The 21422-nt window shown below is 35.7% G+C and overlaps 1 non-coding gene across 1 annotated transcript; it reads left to right on the top strand.

The window, feature by feature from the left end:
- Positions 1–3773: 3773 nt before the first annotated feature.
- On the top strand, positions 3774–3900 carry LOC112209098 (small nucleolar RNA SNORA75). The gene has a single exon (XR_002943767.1). It is a non-coding gene; the product is annotated as a small nucleolar RNA SNORA75 (small nucleolar RNA).
- The last annotated feature ends 17522 nt before the right edge of the window (positions 3901–21422 follow it).

The following is a 21422-nucleotide window of genomic DNA, read 5'->3' as shown; positions in this document are numbered from 1 at the left end:
GAATGGTATTGCCTAGGTTTTCTTCTAGGATTTTTATGGTTTTAGGTCTAACATTTAAGTCTTTAATCCATCTTGAATTAATTTTTGTATAAGGTGTAAGGAAGTGATCCAGTTTCATCTTTCTACATATGACTAGCCAGTTTTCCCAGCACCATTTATTAAATAGGGAATCCTTTCCCCATTGCTTGTTTTTGTCAGGTTTGTCAAAGATCAGATGGTTGTAGATACGTGGCATTATTTCTGAGGGCTCTGTTCTGTTCCGTTGATCTATATCTCTGTCTTGGTACTAGTACCATGCTGTTTTGGTTACTGTAGGCTTGTAGTATAGTTTGAAGTCAGGTAGCGTGATGCCTCCGGCTTTGTTCTTTTGGCTTAGGATTAACTTGGCGATGCAGGCTCTTTTTCGGTTCCATATGAACTTTAAAGTAGTTTTTTCCAATTCTGTGAAGAAAGTCATTGGTAGCTTGATGGGGATGGCGTTGAATCTATAAATTACCTTGGACAGTATGGCCATTTTCACGATATTGATTCTTCCTACCCATGAGCATGGAATGTGAGTATTGCCATTTTAATAATATAAGGTCTTCCAGTTTATGAACATGAAATGCTATTCCATTGATTTAGATATTTAATTTAATTTGATATTGTTTTATAGTTTCCAGGGCATATGTTTTGTTATTTTATTTAATTATTAAGTATTTTATTCTCTTTTATGTTATCACAAATAGACTTTCCTTAATTTTATTTTTTGATTGTTCATCACAAGCATATCAAAATATAATATATTTTTGTATGTTGATTTTCTACCCTACAACTACGATGAAGTCATTTATTAGTTCTAAAAGAGTTTTTATCTTTTTTTAGTGGATTTTTTTAGCATCTTTTTATACAAGATATTTTATCTCTGAATAGAGTTTACTTTTTTCTTTTCAATCTAGATGGCTTTTTTTTTTCTTTTCTGTGGCCCTAGCTATAACCTCTAGTACAATGTTGACTAGAAGTTGTGAGAGTAGATGTCTTGTTTTGTCCTTTATCTGAAGGGGAAAGCATCCATTCTTTCACCATTACATGTAATATCAACTGTGGGTTTTTGTATGTGCCCTATATCGTGTTGAAGAAGTTTCTTTCTATTCCTAGTTTGTTCAGTGTTATTATTATAAAAGATGTTGAATTTTGTCAGATGCTTTTATATAGTCTATTAAGATTAATATTTGCCTCATTTTTTATTCAATTGATGTGTATATTACATTAATTGATTTGGGGATATTAAACCAACTTACATTCTTGAGATAAATCACACTTAGTTATGATGTATAATTTATTTTATCTGTTGCTGAATTTAGGCTATTTGTAGTTTGTTGAGAATTTTTGTGTCTATATTCATAAAAGAAACTGGTCTGTAATTTATTTTGCTTTTTATGTCTCTTTCTGGTTTTGGTGTCAGTATCATGCCGGCATCACAAAATGAACTGAAAAGTGTTCCTTGCTACTCTATTTTTTGAAAGAATATGTGAAGATTTGGTATAAATTCTTTAAATATTTTGTAGAATCCAGTGGTAAAGCAATTTGAGACTAGGCCTTTCTTTGTGTGTAATTTTTAGATTGCTAATTCATTTGCTTCACTTAAAGGTCTATTGAGATTGTCTATTTCTTCTTGAGTCAGTCTTCATATTTTGTGTCTTTCTAAGAATTTGTCCATTTTTATCTAAGTTGTCTAATTTATTAGCATGCAATATTTTATAGTATTTCTTTATAATTCTTTTTATTTCTGTAGAGTTGATGGTAGTGTCCCCTCTCAAATCTGATTATAGTGATTTCAATCTTCTCTTTGTCTCTTTTTTCTTGAGCAATCTTGACAAAGTTTGCCAACATTATTGATATTTTCAAATAACTGGCTTTTGATTTACAATTTTTTCCTATTGTATTTCTATTTTTGATTTTATTAATTTCCACTTTAATTATTATTATTTTCTTCCTTCTTCTGGCATTAGGCTTAATTTCCTCTTTTTTACCAGTGTCTTAAGTTGAAAGGTTAGGTTATTGGTTGGGAATTTTTTTCTATTTTACTACAGACAATTACAGCTATAAATTCCTTCTAAGCACTGCTCTACTGTCTCTCCTGAGTTTTCGTGGGTTGTTTCTTCATTTTCTCTTATCTCAAATATGTTCTAATTTTCCTATGTTTTCTTCTTTGACATATTCGCTAATAAGACACATGTTGTTTAGAGTTCCCATAAGTATGAGTTTGCCCATTTTGTTTCATTCCATTGTGGTCAAAGAACATATATTGTTTTATCGCTATCTTTTAAGATTTATTAAGTTTTGTTTTATGGTCTAGCATATGATCTACACTGGATAGTGGTCTACATGTATTTGTAGAGAATATATATTCTGCTGTTGGGTGAAGTATTCTATATATGTCTATTAAGTTCACTCAGTTTATATTTTCATTTTACTTTTATATTTTCTGGTTGATCCTCTGCCTATTCTATCTTTTATTGGAACTGGGATATTGAGATCTTTATCTAATATTATCCAATCATTTATTTTTCCTTCATTTATTTTTTAAATATAATTTAATTTTTAGTAGAGACAAGGTCTCACTATGTTGTCCAGGCTTTTCTCAAACTCCTCACCTCAAAGGACCCTCCAGCCTTGGCCTCCCAAAGTGCTAGGATTACAGGCATGAGCCACCACACCTGGCCTTCCTTCATTTCTATCAGTTTTTGCTTTATGTATTTTGGTGCTTTGTTAGGTGGATATGAATTTATAATTATTATAGTCTTCTGATTTATTGACACATAAAATTTCACTCTTTAGCAATTTTTTTTTGTTTTAAAATCAATTGTGTCTGATATTACTATAGCCACTGTAGCTTTCTTGGGGTTGCTCTTTGCATGATATCTTTTTCCATCCTTTTACTTTCAATATATTTGTATCTTTGAATCTAAAATGTGTCTCCTGCAGAGAACATGAAGTTGGATCTTATTCTTTAAAACCCAGTCTGACAATCTATGTGTTTTGATAGGATTATTTAATCCATTTACATTTAATGTTATTATTGCTACAGTTGGGTTTACATCTGTCATTTTAACTTTTGTTTTCTGCTTTGTACTGTTTTTGCTCCTCTATTTCACTTTTACTATGTTCTTTGCATTAAATGAATATTTTCTTATGTAGCATACTATTTTTAAATGATTTTTTACTACACAGATTGAGTTATTTCCCTAGTGCTTGTTCCATATATATCTCAATTTATTTGAATTAGCTTCAGATTTACACTAACTTAATTTCAATATGATACAGAAATACTATTCTTGTAGCACCATTGTCTTTCTTCTTTTATAATACTATTATTATACATATTTCACTCTATAAATGTCTCAAGCTCAACATTTCATGATTATAATTATTACTCAATATAATTTAAGCATTTTAAAGAAGCCATTAGAGGAGAACAAGTATATATTTATAGCTTTTGTTATACTAGCCTTTTTATTTATCATTTCTGGATCTATTTGTTTTTGTAGATTTGAGTTACCATATGGAGTCACTTTCATAGCCTAATTGAGCTGTGTTTCCACCCACTTTTTTTGTGCTGTTATTGGCAAATGTATTACATTTCTATATTCATTGTATACATTTTATTTTGTTTCATCCAGTTGCCTTTTAAATCAGTCAAGAGAAGAAATATGTGTTTATACTCTTGTGATCACATAATTACATTTTCAGGTACTCTTTGTTTATCTGTGTGGATTCAAAAAATGAGGTCAGACTTCTCACTGAGCTTCTTTCTGTCTGTTGGTGGCAGCTTATGGATTCATATGAGCAGAGAGAATCACAGAACTAGCATTACTTTTGTCTTTACAGGAGTATATTTGGCTGTCTTGTGAGATATTATGGTAAAAAAAAAATTAGAAATCAAACAAAAGAAAAATGAGGTCACTTGCTTTTAGCCTAAAAAATTTTCCTAAGTATTTCTTGTAAGGTAGGTCTACTAACAACAAATCAGTTCACTTTTTGTTTATCTTTTAATGTCATTTTCCTATTTCAATTTTGATAGTTTTGCTGTACATAGGATTCTTGGTTGAAAGGTTTTTTTTTCCTTTGAGTGCTTTGATTGTGTTATCCATCCTGTCTTTACCTCCCTTCCCATCTGTGGCCTCCATTGTTTCTGATGAGAATTTAACTTTAATCTTGTTGAAGTTCCCTTGTAAATAATGAGTCACTTTTCTCTTGGTGCTTTCAAGATTTTTGTCCTTGCCTTTGGCTTTCAGCATTTTCACTATGACTTGTCTGTGAATCTCTTTGCATTCATCCTACTTGAAATTTGTTGAGCTTGCTAGATGCATAAATTAATGTTTTCCAATACATTTGGTAATATTTTAGCTATCGTTTCTTCAAATACTCTTTTTGTTCCTTTCTTTCTGTTTTTCAGATTGCATAATTTTTATCAATTTTTGATATTGCTAATTCTTTCTTCTGCTTGTTCAAATATACTGTTGAGCCTCTCTAGTGAATTTTTTACTTCAGTAATTAAGTTTTCAAATCCAGAATTACCATTTGTTTCTTTTTTAAAAAAAAATCTCTCTATATATTCTCTATTTCTTGCATCATTATCATTACACCTTCCTTTACTTATTTTATCATAGTTTTCTTTGAAGATATTTATAATGGCTATTTAGAAATCTTTGTCAAACCTGATATCTGCTCATTTACACAGGTAGTTTATAGTATGTGAGGTGTTTTTCCGGCATATGAATCATATGTTCTTTTTCTTTGTAGGTCTTGTAACTTTTGTTGCAAAGAACATTATAGATAATATAGCAATTCTGGGTATTTGTTCCTCCCCTCCAGGGCTTGAAATTGTTATTGATTTTTATTTGTTTAGTGACTGACTGAATTATTTTAATGAAGTATGTTACCTACCAAACCCCTTCCTGCTCAGGAAACTTCTAATGCTGTTTTTTGGACTTGAAGAGTCTGTGATCACACTGGAATGACAGTAGTTTTGACAGATATCTCCTTGACTCTTTCCCTGACCACACCCAGCTGTTAAGCCCAATAATTGCCAGATTATTGTTCTATTGTTTTCAGCAATGTGCTGGAGTATGAATTTCTCAGCAGACTGATCCAGTCAAATGCAGACTTCTTTGAAGGAATAGCTTCAGAGGTAGTGTTTGAAATTTTGTCTGGCCTATGAAGGGTTCCTCCATGCTGTCTCTTTCTGTGGCTCTGTCTGACAAACTAGCCAGTCAATATTTTAGCTTATATCCCCAAAGAATCTACCACTTTTCTCCCAATTGCCGGTCACTACAATCCCCACTTTTTTGAGATTGTATTTAGGCTTAAAATTTTCCCCACTGTATTGCAAATGAAGTCAGTCCTCTTGGGAAGAGATTCAGATTGTTTTTATAGCCTGATTCTCCCACCCTGGGCAAAATCTATGAGCCATAGTTCTGGACCTGGGCATAGGGATAATGTGCATTTCCCTCTCTGAGTAGCAGTTCCACTGTTTTGGAAGCTGAATACTGAATAGAAGGGCACAGGCAGTAGCTTCAGGTCTTATAAGCTTGCCTCTCTTAGCCTGGAATCTCTACCTTACAAGCCAAGGGAAAGACAGGCTCCAATATTCTAGTGGAGTTATGCCCAAGGAGTTAGAGTCTCTGTTCCATGCATGGGGGGCTTGAGGTTGTGGGAGTGGGAAGGAAGGAGCTCTCATCTCTCAATTATACTTACACAGAATTTAACCTCAGAACAAGTAGCTAGGAGCAGCATGAGAAATGCTAATGTCCTGCCCTTCCTAGGAGAATAGCACTCTGACCTGGAGCTGAGATTAGAGGCAACCCTGTGTCCTTAGCTGTACAAATCCGGAGTGGAGTTTGCATCTTGCTGATGTGGGAGGGCAAAGCGGGGAATGTGTCTTGGTTCAAATACCACAAGCTCTTGCTGCTTTTGCCAAGATTTAGTAGATTTTTTAAAATTAATATTTCTTTACTTTCTGTATATTTTTCATTGAGCCCGAGAGGTGGAGGTTGCAGTGAGCTGAGGTAGCACCACTGCACTCCAGCCTGGGCAAAAGAGTGGGACTCTCAAAAAATATAGATAGATAGATACATAGATACATAGATAGATAGATACTAGTCTTTGAATTACTTTGACAAAAAAACTTTATGGATGAAACATTATTATTTTTATTGTATAGATGAGAAAGTCATTTATTTTATAGATGAGAAAGCTGTTATTATTCTATAGTACAAGTCATTGTTGGGAGAAGATTTGAATAGAGTTCTTAAAAATGCAGACTTCAAAGCCCCTTCTCTTAATGTATTATACTAGTTCATTTAATAGCAAAAAAAAGATACAAGAGGAAACTGATTCCTTCAAAAAACATTGAGATAATTTACTCAAGATTTCAAGGTGCAGAGGACTATTTTAACAGGTATCCTAGAGAGCAGATGTTCTGTTTTGTTTTATATTCTTAGTATTGAGGGAATGTCTAGTAATAAGGATTACTTAATAGATTAGCTGTTGAATTAATACAAAATTGAATTCTTCAGGGAAAATTTAAGACTCTGTCCTTTGTATTTTTCATTTCAGATCGTGATCATTTTGAGATAAGGCATAACTATTTCACAGATGATGAGGGGAAATTCTATGTAGAATTACTGGAGGGAAAGCCTGGAAGACAAGGATATATAGTTAAAGATAAACCAAGTCCAAGAGCTATTAAGGCAATAAAAACACGTATAGACTTTATATTGACTTTTGATACTTCTAGGCAATTGAGAACACATAAATAAATAGTCAGCTTGTGAGTACTATGTAACTGCTTAAACCTTGACTATTTTTTATTATCTATATTTGCAAGTTTCCTTGCAATTTTAATTAAGCTGATAGCAAAGTTAAACTAAATAATATTTTACTTAATGTATAGTAATATAGCTGTTATATTTTCTATATAATTATGACATATTATAGGTAATATACTACATATTAATATGTAATTATACCTAAATATCATCCATATTATAAAGAAAACATTTTGTGCTAAGGTTGTTGCACAACTTTAAATCTTGATATAACTGTATTTTAAGCAATATTCCAAGTAGTTATAATAATCATTTTATGTGTACTTTAGGGATTTAATTTATTTTGAATATTTTTTAAGGTAGTGTAGTCTTGTTGTTGTTGTCGTTGTTGTTGTTTTTTAGAAAGCATATACCTTTAAATGTATGACCTCTACACATTTGGCAGTTTATGGTGACTGGCATCCTCTAATCTGATGGCAGTTAATGAAATTACTGGCATAATACCTAGGAAAATGTTTGTCCAAATGTGATATTCAGGCCATATGCAATAGAAATTCTAAGAGTCTTCCTTACAAGTAGATCTCTTGGCCTCAACCTGTAGCCTTTCCAGCAGAATCTCTGGCAATGTGGCCCAGGAATTTACAGTTTTTATTATGCATTCCAAGATCACTCTATGCACTCTCATATTTGACAACCATGGATCAAGCAAATCAAATCCTAATAAATTTAACCTGAACATCCAACCTATTCCCTAAGTACCAAATATTATATAGAAGGATATAGGAAAGAACCACTGAAGAAATTTGATATTTCTGTTTTGACAATAGACCTACAAAGCATGATAAATTAGACCTATAAACTATGATAAGGAAAGAAACTGATTTCTCCTTTTGGAGGATTAGGTTAAATAGGTAATGGCATATTAAAGAACTAGAATTGGCCAGGTGCAGTGACTCATGTCTATAATCCCAGCATTTTGGGAGGCTGAGGCAGATGTATCACCTGAGGTCAGGAGTTCAAGACCAGCTTGGCCAATATGGTGAAACCCCTTCTCTACTAAAAATACAGAAATTATCTGAGTGTGGTGGCACGTGCCTGTAATCCCAGCTACTCGGGAGCTGAGGCAGGAGAATCGCTCGAATTCAGGAGGCAGAGGCTGAAGTGAGCTGAGATGGTGTGCCACTGTACTCCAGCCTGGCCAACAGAGTGAGACTCTGTCTCAAAAAGAAAAAAATATATAAAGAAAGAAAGAACTAAAATTCATCAAAGGTCACTTAAAGCAAAGCACTCTATTTATTCACATTTTATAGATACTAATTATGTTTTCACTCATGCTTTTCAGTATTTCAAAATAAAATGGCTCCTCATTTTCATGCCAAAACATCTTTACAAAAATTGTTACAGATTATTTCCAATACCTTTTGCTCAGCAATTTGGCATCAACACTATTCAGGCAACAACATTCATATGGTAATAGTTAAATTTGTTTTTCACTAGGGCCCTCTCAGCCAAATTTTTCATTTCCAGCCTGCGCATGCTGAGCTCTAGAAGATGTTGTAATTATTTTATTGAACATGGGTATTTCTAAATCAATTAATATCATGTATGTTGCCTTTTTTTTCTTGCTTAAAGAGTGGGCGTTACTCTGTAAATTTGTTCCTTTTAATCTTATTTCTCAGGTAACAGTTAGACTGGATTTGAATTTCACCTCTTTCTCTTCTTAGCTGCATGGCATTGCAAGAATGTTAACCTCTTTGAAGCTTACTTTCCTCATCTCTAAAATGAAAATAACACTTATTTTGCAGTGTTGTCAGGAGTAAAGATGTTGACTGAGATAATGCATGGAGATGGAGCAGAGTACTTGGCACATAGCAACTGATTCTAGTTTTTTTGGTGCCTAACAAATTACCCCCAACCTATGGAAGCAAACACTTTACTTTGTCCCTCATTTGTTAGGCTAGGGCTTGGCTAGACCATTTACTCTATGGGGCTCTGAAATGGTTGTACTCAGATGTTGGCTGGAACTGCAGTCATCTGAAAGCCCAACTGGACTTGATGTCAAAGATGGCTCACTCAAAAGCTAGCACTTGAAGCGGTATAAAAGTCTGGGCCTCTTGTCCCAATTCAGCCATTGACTCCTGCACCTGAAGGAACAATAATCAAAGATCAGAGGCATAGAGGTCTGGAAAAGAAGGAAGTGGATAAAATAATGGAAGTGGGCACAGAGTATGTGAATATGCAAATATCATGACTCACATTAATACCCACTGAAGAGCATCCATCACAGAATAGTCACCCAACAACCAACTGGACAAGATGATCCCTCCTTTGGGTGTCAACCATCTTATTTACTCAGCCACATTGGTGCTGACATAATGAGTCATGAATGAAATGGCTATTGACTCAAGGATAGAGGATAACCCTAACATAATGAGATACAGGACTAAATGGGGATAGAGGACTAAATAGCATGGGCTTTCACTTACCACAAATGATATAGTTACTGCCTCTATGGAATGCCTTAACACTAGCAGCAATGTGACACCATCCCTGAGGAGACTATCCAACTGTCTAATTTCAGTTGAAATCTGGGTTTTCATTTCATACCTACAGAAAATTTTTCCAACACTACTATTATTTACCTGAACCATTGATATGGTATTACATACAACATTGCCTCACACTAGTAGACACTAACAGCAAAGGAGATGTAAGAATGTGTACATACTCACAGAATCCATTGGACCTATTAGACACCTCATCACCCAGAAGCAGTTAGTCTGATGAAACAATAGGATATGATGTTAAGTGGCTTTGCAAAGGCAACAGCTCAAGGATAACATCTTGTGAGGTTGGGATGCAGTCCCGTAGAATGTGGCTTGTACTCTGAACCAATAGCCCATTCCCAGTCCTGTATCCCCAGTAGAAAATGTACACAGGTTTGGAAACCAAAGGTAGAAGTAGAGTTGGTGATTTTCACCATCACTCTCGGTGGCTCACTTTCAGAATATGTGCTTCCTGTCACTGCCATTTTAGGTTGTATTAGAAGTCCTATTTCCTAGGATGGACTGCTTCCATCAGTGTATCACTTTAAGGGTTCTACTATGCTTGAAGCTATGACTATCACTGGTCGTGTTGAACTCATGATGCTGGAGGATCAGCAGACAAAGAGTTAACTACACTGGGGATAATAATTGACCTTGATTTCCATGAGGAATTAGAATTGCTGTTACACATTGAGATCATGCAAGAATGTATCTGGAAAGGAGGAGACTCACTGGGATGTCTTTTGGAGCTTCTACACTCAGTGATAACAGAATCAGCAACTTCAGTGACCACAGTCCAGCAAGGGCAAGGAAACCAGGGCTTCAAACCCTTAGTTCTGGGATCTCTCTATGAGGCATACAACTAGACCAGCTACTGGACAAATATAAGGAAAATTCAAAATAGATGGTGGAAAAGAGAAAATATTGATCGTGGCTTTAGGACTAGCTATGACTAGTGACAACTGTAGTTCATTCAACTCTACTATTAGTTCAACTCTGTTATTAAATCCTTGCAAGTTTGGCCACTACCTTGAAAAAGATTCTGTGATGGACTGGAGGGAATAAGAATAACTAAGAGGTGAAAGAGATGAACTGTAAGTAAAAGGAATGATACTTCTTGGGCTCTACCTCGAATTTTCTTTATAGCCTACTCCAAGACTGCGGTGTTGATCAGTTCTTTGAAGGTTTCAATTAGCTTCCCAAAAGTGCAACCTGACAGCACTTGATACAGGCCTGGGCTAAATATCTCTCAATTCCAGCTGGGTTTTGTTTGGTTGGTTGGTTATGCTTGGTTTTGATGTGCCCGCATGGAAATTCTGCAAGAACTTATGCATCATTCAGAAGTGCAAGGGAGTAAATATCAGCGAGGTGTTCCTTGACCAATGGGACACAGAAGCTAAAGGAAGGATATCTTCTCTACGCCTTTTGGACCAATTCTGAAGCGCATACCATAAAACTCTTCACAGTGACCCATAGAACTGGGCACTGCTGCTGTGGCAGACTCAATAAAGCATTATTGCATTTGCTTTCCCTCTTTCCTATTCAATCTTTCACCACTTCTTGCATTCAAAGATCGCTTCATAAATAAACTACCTCTACAGAAGCTTTGTCTTAGAATCTGGTTTCAGAGGATGTCTAAAACAAATGATTGTTAGGCCTGGATTATTTCACTTGATATAAGACAAAGGGTAACTACTTGAGGGGATGAATGCCCCATTCTTCATGATGTGTTTGTTGTACATTGTATGCCTGTATCAAAACATCTGTGTACTCCATAAATATATACACCTACTATGTACCCACAAAAATAAAATAAAATAATTTAAAATAGAAAAAATATGTAAACAAGTGACTATTAGGGAATCTAAGGTCATGGTAAGCCAAAGTAAAAGAATTTCTGGAACAAGAAAATATTAATCATGTTGATGCAGTATACTTCTACACAGGGATGTGGGAAACTTTCCTTGTTTATTACATCAGGAGTTGGCCCAATTAAGTTATGTTTGAAACCTTTAGAAAAGTACCTAATGAGGGCATTTAATTCTCATTATTTCTAATTCTAAGCCTGGAAATTATCATAATATCTAGATCTAAAGAGTTCAAAACATGATGTATCCAAGTCTGGAAAGATTTCAATCTGACCCTCCCATTTATGTCATCGGGATGTGTGCAAGAAGAGCCAAAGACAATGCTTGGCTGCCCTTTACACAAAGGGAAGTCTCCCTGCTATGGAAGATAGACACTGACACATGTCATTTCTGATTTCAAAACACTTTCCACTCATCTCTGAGCATTTCTCAAAAAGCTTGAGAATCTGGTGCCCTAAAACATAGCAAACAAGATGAATTCAGAATTCACAAACATTGTTTTCAACTTCCTCTGCTTGGCATATTTTTTTGAGCATTTCACAGTGGGATACACGCTTCCAGGTTTTCTTTGAATAAACAAATTTTAAAACCTTAAAACTCTGTGTTGACATAGTAGTTTTAAAGGTTAGATGAAGTATATGATTGCAAATATGATTATCAACAAACTTTAGTTACTGAGATTTTCAGATTTGTCACAATTCAAATATTTTATCATGCCTGAAAGTTAAAACTGAACATTTTTAGAGTTTAAGTTTTCCAAAAGCTCCCCATTATCTATAACTCCCTTACTAACTAAATTTGGAGGGTGCTGACATTTTTTGTTTTCTCAAATTAGATAGTAGTGATAACTGTGAAATTAATAACAGAAGTTAAATGCCATCATAAGCATAAAACTTATTTCAAAATTAGTGTATCCTTGACCCGCTAGAAGAGAGGCTATCATTATTTAAATGATATTCATTTGAATGAATTATGATGATGATAAAGATTATTATAGGTAGCACTTACTGAGGACTTTCTATGTCACAAGCACTTTGCCAAGTATTTTACATATATTATTCTATTTAATTCTCAAACAACTGTGTGAAGTAGATTCTGATATCATCTCTATTTTGTAGGTGTAATGACTCAGGCACAGAGAGATTAAAAATTTTCACAATAACACCCAGCTTGTGAATTATAAAGCAGCAATGAAATTCATTTAAAGAGCCAAAATAGAGGGGGAAAAATTGCCTCATGTATCTCTGAGATATGCGTTAGTCATTGGTTATTTCAATATAGAGGAATAAGATAAAATTGCATGATAACAACTGAAACATACTTTCATTTTGTATTATGGATACATCAACAGTTCTAAAGGATCATTTTTTTAAAAAATGAGATTTTTAAAAATGAGTCACAATGTGAAGAGTGACACTGAACCATTGAAAGAACCCTTAAAATATGGATTTCAATGATTAAAATACAATGGGAATGTATGTATTTTCTGCAGGACTTTATGCCCTATTGTTGTATCAAGAGCATCTGTTCTTAGGCTTTGGTAAACATGTGTGTCATCGCATAACCAAATGCTAAAACATATACAAAACTTTAAGCCTTGTTTACGAAAGTTTTTTGCCCTGCAATGTGGTCACATCACTCAAACTTGCATTTTGTTGTTGTTTTTCTTTCTCCTCACACTGACATTGTGTTTGATAAAAGTAACCTCAGGATCCTTAAGTTTACTCGGTAAAAAGAGGATTTCTAGACCCTCTATAGAATCCTTGGGGATTTTTTCAGCCATCCCTTCCCAGCTGTTCCCTCTCCACATGGCTGTGTTCCGAGAAAAGGACGCAAGGCTGTGAAATGGGGCTATGCTTGGGATCCAGCTGACAGGAAAGCATGCCGGGAAGGTCACAGCAACTTCCATGTAAACAGAGCTGTGGTTTGCCTGGCTCTAAGTTAACAGGATAAGAGGTTCTCCTCACAGAAGGGGGCACACAGACAAACAGCACCCAGCATGTTCTGTTCCAGATGTTCTTCCTGTCATTTATGGCACATGAGGAGGTGCCTTTGATGTTTCCCTCCTTTCTTGTCAGTATGATTCCATGAGCTTCATTATAAATTATTTTACCAAGGGATGAGTCGTATTGTATTATAATCAGAGCAGGCCCTGAGCACAATTACAAACCAAACCAGATTCATCCACTGAAGCCTCTTCCCTTTTGACGCTTTCAATCATCATCTTTTCCTTTTCTATTAGATTTTGAATAGCCTTAAGTGGCACTCATCTGATGTTAAAGTGTCACGCCTTGTGCCATGCCTCAGCCTGATGTTACTCATGACAGTGTTCTAAATCTTATCCCAACCAAAATTCACTTGTGCATTGCCCCTTCCTCCTTGTTCTATCATCACAAAATCTGTGGTATTTAATTGGTATGTAGTTTCAATAAGAACTGATGAGCTGACTAGGTTCAAATGTTGGGAAGGCCATCTAGAAATTATCGATTATGCCAAAAAGCAAAGCTAAGAGAGAGACTTCCAAGCCATACTTGATACTGGAGAAGACTGTATTTGCAACTATTTCAAGTTTCTGCTATTCCTTGGCCATCAATACCTTCTTCACATTGTGGTTATGTCATTATATATTTTCACTCCTGTAGGAGAAGACTTAAAACATTTTTTTAAAATTCTTAAGTTATTGTCTCTCTATTGCACTGCAATTTTGTCTGTTGTTTAGAATTTGCGATGGAAAGAAATTCCCAGCACCTTGTAATCCAGGTCTTAGCCTTTCCAGTCTGTCCAGTTTGCTCAGTTAAACCCCAGCTATAAGCCTACCTCCAACTTTTTCTTTACCAAAATAAAAAACTAAATAAGGGCCGGTAAGGGTAAAGGGATCACTGAAAAGAGAAACAAATCCTATTCCCTTCAAAATTCTTGGACTTTTTAAAAGTATGATTTTAATTAATAATCTGACTGGCTCTAAGGTAGTGTTCTACATTAGCCAGAGATTATCAGTTATTTTTATGGAAAAAAATTATTAGGCTCAGTATCTTAGCCCAGGGGAAAAAGTATAGAACCTGGAGTCAGAAAAAAAAAAAAGATATTTAATTCTCAGCTTTGCCACTTTCAGCTATGTGGGCTTGATCCTGTTAGTTACCTCTATAGGTCTCAGTTTTCCTGCTGGTAAAACAGGTAAAATAAAATCTACTCATCAGGATTGCTACAAAATTAAAACAAATTCTATGATATGTTACACATAAGGATCTTTGTTTATTAGCACATACTTAATTTTAAAAAAAGAAACACAGAAAAGAGAAAATAAACAATAAACAACCAGGCTGAAACAAATATATGGCCTTAAATGTTCTCTGGTGAATGGCATGTCTTACAGTGTGCATCCCCTTTAGGGCTGTATGATCCATCAAGAATAAAAGACCGTCACTCTGATGTAATATTCGAAAACTTCTGTGATCCAATCTCTAGCCTCTTTCCAGCCTCTTCTTCCAAAGCTTTATTCTTTCACTCTAAAGTTGTGTCATTCACACTAAACTGCCTTGATTTGCTGAATTCCCCTGCCAAATCACTTCTCATTACTTTTCCATAAGCCAGTCCTTCTACCTAGAAAATATTTTTCCATCTTTATCTCCTGAAGAAGCAGCTAAGACTCAACTTCTTTCTGAAGCTTTATCTTCCTTCCCAACTTACACATGCGCGCACGCACACACACACACACACACTCTCTCTCTCTAAATACATATACACTGCCTCACTCTTTCATTTGTGCCCATGCTATACCACAAAGATTCTAAAAATGAGGTTAAGCCTGTGTGGATTCCATGAATGACCTGCAGGAAATCTAAACCCTCTTGCAATTGTATGTAATATTTTCTTGGTAAGTACCAGTGCACATTTTGTTTTTCCTGGAAATAGGATTTGCAGCTGTGATCATATTCTCAGTAGGGTCTCTGATCCAAGAGAATGTAAAAGCCACTGTCACACCTTTACAATGGAAATCATTACTGTATGGCAATAATGTTTGCTGAGATCAAGTGTTATTAATCTCTGTTTTCCAAGCTTCTAACATTTACTAAATACTGAAAATATATTTGATAGATGATTAATTGCATTTGCAAGAAGAGAACATTCTCGGGGTACTGCAAATTATAGTCATAATGTAATATACAACATTAAAGCTTGGTTGATGCAGTTTACAATTTGCTAATAATTAGTGCTTTTTCTACATACAAAATTAATTATAGCATAATAAAATCCAATAGCATTTGTTCTGAATTCTCTTCTGATCTGCATTCTGTTGTTTATTCTCATTTGTTCTGATAAGGTCCGTTGTCTCTAATGTTGCCTTCTAAAGGGTAAGAAATAAATCAATGGTACTTAGCTTTTCTAACCATCTGGTCTGGCAAACATCCCAAAATTAATGTTTAAATCCGGGTGCAGTTCATGTATTTTTGTCTTGTCTTAGAGAACATCTCTGGAAGTAGGGAATGAAGGGTAAGATTTGCTCTCTAATTTCACTAAGAAATTTGGCCTTTTTATACATATCACTCTGTAAATATTATAGATTTCCATTACATGTTATGTGGTTCAGTTACTCAGCAAAGGCCACAGTCAGTTCAAAAACTTCCTCTTAGGACACTTTCTTTTATGTTTTAGAGCAGAAGTTAGCAAACTTTTTCCCATAAAAGGCCAGATAGTAAATATTTTAGCCTTTGTAGGCCATAAAGTTCCTGTTGCAATTATTCAACACTGCTGTTGAAGTGTGAAAGCAGCCATAGAAAATATGTAAACAAATGGGCGTGGCTGTGTGCTGATAAAATTTATTTACAAAAACCGGCAGTAGGCTAGAGTTTGCTGATGCCTCTTTAGAGTAAAGCTTTTTGCAAAACCATTAATTTATTCCTTGATAATTTCAAGTTTCCACTGTGTACGTTTACTGGCTGTGATTTATAAAGGGAGATGTGTAATGTTTTTGAGGCCCAGTTTTCTCATTTGTAAACCAGCAATAAAAACACAACCCTGAAGGATTATTTGGAAGATTGGGGAATATGTTTTAGTATGCATGGAATCCTTACTCATACTTAGTGCTTAATAAATATGGTGATAACATTCCATTAGAATCTCTCTATTTGAATCTGCTTGACCATGTTCATCAAAAACTAACAGCTCATATGGACTGAGTGCTTACCATAAGAAGAAGTAAGGACTTTTTAGAGACTATCTCATTTAATCCTCACAACAATATTATGAGGTAGGCACTACTGTATTCCCATTTTCCAGAGAAGAAAATTGAGGTATAGATATATTGTATAATTTTTCCAAGTTCACACAGCTAGTAATTTGCAGAGCCAAGATTGAAAGTTTTCAGGATGAACATATTAATCAGGTATAATTAATTAGTTAATAGTTATCTGGGGGAAAGAGCAAAATGGACAAGTGTAATAAGCTATTCCCATTTTACTGTGGGAGGGACATTTCTTTTTAAATGGCCGAAAGTTCTTTGATACTTCTCCCAAGAATGTGGTGGTCTATAATCTCCTCCCATTGAATCTAGGAGGACTTACAACTGGTTTGGCCGATGGAGTATGATGTAAATGAAGCTGTGTGACTTCTGAGGTTAGGTAAGAAAAGGCTTTGAAGTCTCCTGGTTCTCTTGGGGCGTTCACTCTGGGGAAGCCTGCTGCCATGGAAGAAGTCCAACCATCCAGGAAAGACTGTATGTAGTCTATAAAGGCAACCATCCTAATTGAGTTCCCAGCAGCAGCCAGCAGCCAGCAGCCAGCATGTAGTTGAACTATCTTTTATGTCTATTCCAACTTTGTCTTCAGGTAACTGCAGCCCCAGTCCTCATCTGACTGCACCTGGATGAGAGACTCAAAGCAACTGTCTAGCTAAGCCCTTCCAAAAATTCCTGACCAGGAATTCATGAGCAAAGTATGGCAATCATGCAGAGAGACAGTTTTAACTTCCTTCCTCTCCCTGATACTCACCTTCAGCTAGGTGTCAAGACTCTTTTTTCTCTACAATATCTTTTCATCAGTCACCCTCTCTCCATTTGGGTGCTACTACTGTATTTCTAACTAGTATTATCTCCTATCTTGAACAAATATAAAAGCCTTCTGTTTTTATCCATACCTCTGATCTCTCCCCAATATCATTTAATTTGAAAATTAATTCTTCTAAAGCATGTGTGATACTAAGATTCACTTTATTGACAAAGTATATTAGTCTGTTTTCATACTGCTAATAAAGACATACAAAAGACTGGATAATTTATAAAGGAGAGAGGTTTAATGGACTCACAGTTCCACATGGCTGGGGAGGCCTCACAATCATGGCGGAAGGCAAAGGAGAAGCAAAGGCGCATCTTACATGGTGGCAGGCAAGAGAGCTTGTGCAGGGGAATTCCCATTTATAAAACCATCAGATCTCATGAGACTTATTCACTACCATGAGAAGATTAAGGGGGAAACTGCCCCCATGATTCAGTTATCTCCACCTGGCCCCACCCTTGACATATGAGGATTATTACAATTCAAGGTAAGATTTGGGTGGGCACATAGCCAAATCATATCAAAGAGAATCAATGCTGTCTTGTGTAATTAAGAATATTACTCTGTAACCCAGAATTCTTTGGTTAGATCATAAAAGGCTATGCCCCTTCCTCCTGGTTCTCTAGGGTTGCTCACTTTGGGAAGACCGTCACCATGTAAGAAGTCCCTGGGCTCCCCCATTTAATAAAAAATGCTGTTCTTTAACCCAGAATTCCAGAACCCTCATACTGTAACCCTAGACTGCTTTTCTCACCTTACCGTGCACTGTTTCCTGTATGCATTGTCAGGTCCTATATTTACCTTCTGTGGCAGTGAAATTGATGAAGACAGGAATGATAGGGCAGCTGCTGCTTGGTGATTGAGTGTATTTGGATAACAAGGGGGCAGATATAAAAAAGGTTCTGGGATTTCATAGTTAGATGAATAAAATGTAATATCTCCAATAGAAAGCCTAACATCAGACGAGAGAATTCATTTGAACAAAAACATGTATCTATCTAATATAAAACCACTATTATCATGAAAATCACTCTTGTGTACAACTCAATTCTCTTGCACCTCTCTCATTTTATCATTTTAGGCTGCAAAAACCTCAACTGGATTACGTTCAACTCTGATTACTCTGCACCTACACTCAGCTGAACATGGCTGGAAAAAAGCACCCAACTTAAATGTATATGCCCCACTGTTAAATGGGCCCCTAGTGTTGCTCAGAAACTATATACATTTCCTGAGTGTATTCACTTTCCCACATTTCTAGAGGACCATTTCTAACTTCCTTCTCTATCCTCACACATCAGCATCTCCTCTCCCATCTTTACTTTGGCTGTTAATCTTGCTTCTTATTTCACAAGGGAAATAAAAACAATGAAGAGACAGCCCCTAAAAGCTTGCATCACCACATCTAACCACCTCTCTGCCTCCATGCCCAATACATTCCTCCCAGATTCCTGTCATCCTGAAATTTTGTACAAATTGCTCCTATCAAAGGTCCCTTGTACCCTGGATTGCATGACCTCTTTCCTACTCAAGTACATAGCTCTATCAGTTCTTTCTCTTCTTCTGCACCACAGTTTTCGCTCTCTACCAAATACTTTCTAACAGTGTACATGCATATTTTTATCTCTCCAATATTAGCAGAAGAATTCTTCTCTTGACCTCCTGGGCCCCCTTACAGCTACTTCACTCTGGTCTTTTCTTTACAAGTTGTTTGTGTTCACAGTTTTTAATTTTCTTTTCCCTAACTCTTGAACTCCTTCTGACTTTTTCCCATATCATTCTACTGAGAGTGGTCTTCAGGGTCACCAATGGCCTCCACATTGCTAAATTCAATGGTTAATTCTCAACGTTCATCTCCCTCTTCAGTGTTTGACACCGTTCAAACTCTTTTCATCTGGCTGCCAAGATTTCACATTCTCTCAGTTATTCTCCACCTCAATATCCACTTCTCCTCTGGTTTCTTTGCAGGTTTCTCCTTATTCCTCAACTTTTACACAATGGAGTGACCCAAAGCTCAGTCCTCAGACCTCCTCTCTTTTCTCCATACACATACTACCTCTAGGATTCATCTAGTTTTTTTATTTTAAGTACCATCTCCATGATGATGATTCCCAAGCTTACAATTCATTCCAGGAACTCTTCTGAACTCCAGACACATATACTTAGCCTATTGCCTAATTTATATTTCCATTTTGATGTCTAATAGGTATCTCAAACTTATTTTATCCCCAAACCTACCAATTGTCAAAGCCTTCTCAGTCTCAGTTAATAGCAACTTGTTCCTTCTCAATCCTCAGTTAAAACTTTGAAATTATCCTTCACTCCTCTCTCTGTCAGTTGACTCACATCTTGCCTGCTAGAAAATCCTATTGGTTCTACCTGCTAAATATATCTAGATTCTCACCTCATCTGCCTCCATCTATTGCTTCCACCCTTTACAAAGCCAGTATAATCTTTTCACTGAATTATTTCAAGAATAATTATGAAGAATTTTGTCTGTACTTTTGTCTGTACTTTCACAAGTCCACATACCTTCCAGCCTAGTCCCAACACATCAGCCAGATCATGTCAGTCCTTCTTGCAAAATTTTCTGGTGAGTTCCTGTCTCATCATAGTCTAAGCCATCATACTTAGAAAGGCCTAGAAGGCTTTCTATATCCTGGCACCATTTTCCCTCTCACCTCGTTTCCCACTCTTCTGTCTCTCTGGCCAACTCTCTTACAGAAGGAGCACTGGCTTCCTTTGGGTTCATGAACCTCCCAGCCATACTTCTGCATTGGAGCTTTTGTACTGTTTCCGTGCCTGGAAGGCTCTTTCCCTCAGAGAGGCTTACTCTCTCTCTCCCTTCAGGTCTTTGTTGCAGTATTACATTCCCAGTTAGGTCTTCACTGATCACATTTTGAAAATTGCACCCACCCCCTCTCTGCACTAGTGCTCTTCTTCCTCTTCCTTGTCTTACTTTCCTCCATAGCACTTGGCATTAGCTAACATTTCTGTCTCACCCTACTCCATGCAGGCACAGATATTACTGTGTAGCTGAGGTCCTATCAGGTTACAACTGCACACTACTGGTTCCTGCCACAATAACTGGAGTAAAAATATGACTTAAGAATATGTGAGGTAGGGCATACCCTACACAGATTACAATGGACACAATAGATTTTTTCATACCAAAAGCCAGCCTAGTTCTTACAACCTATTGAAAACACTGCCTCTATGCACTTCTTTGAAGTGATTGTGAGGAAACAGGTTTGAAACAGATTTCCATTTCTCTATTTGCTTAACGCTTTGACGTAGCCCATTGGTTAAAAAAAAAAATTATGGTCAATTTGCTATACTTCAAGTGAAAAAAGTATTTGACATTATTGACGTTTCTCTATACCCCAACCTGCCAGTTTGTTATGCCTCTGGAAAAGTGACCCTTCTTGTGAAGAAGTAAGAACATAAATAATTTTGGTAGCATGTTCAGTTATACCATGGTTGGGATGTCTTAACAAATGAATTTTAAAACCCTATTTTAACAACTTGGTATAACCAACTAAATATAAAAAAAACTCTCTCAATATGTGCATTTGCATATTTACATGTTTTCAAAAATAAAGAGAAAATACATAATATTTAGGAATATATGAAAATCATTTTTACAAGTTACAGCTGCCTGATAACTCATAAGTAATGAAACTATAAAACGTCATCTCTAATGAGTAAAAACATTTGTGATTTCACACTTCCCACATCGTTTACTCTGTTTATAAGAATTGCTTAAGATGTTTTAACATGTGAAAAAATTTAGTGGTACTTTATTTAACTATCAAAACTAAATAGATATATCTGTACAGCTTGGCAATGCTAAGCTCTTATCTGACAAAAAGATCCTTTGGAATCTTTTACATTGGTAGCTCAGATCATGCATCATAAAAAATTTTGTGTAACTCAGATCATGCATCATAAATTCTGTATTTTGTTTTCTAATCATTGTAAATGACTCTGCCTTAAACCTTTCCATATAACAGAACATTTTTGTGGGTGTAATGATATAATTGATCTCTGAATTTAAACACATACGTATTCATAAATGTATTCAACTTTTAGGTCATTTTAGGGACAGAAATCAACAGTAGACACATCGTAAGTTTAAAAATATAT

This window comes from Pan troglodytes, chromosome 3 (genome assembly GCF_028858775.2).
Source record: "Pan troglodytes isolate AG18354 chromosome 3, NHGRI_mPanTro3-v2.0_pri, whole genome shotgun sequence".
NCBI classification, from domain to species: domain Eukaryota; kingdom Metazoa; phylum Chordata; class Mammalia; order Primates; family Hominidae; genus Pan; species Pan troglodytes.
This window is presented reverse-complemented; position numbering and strand designations above follow the sequence as displayed.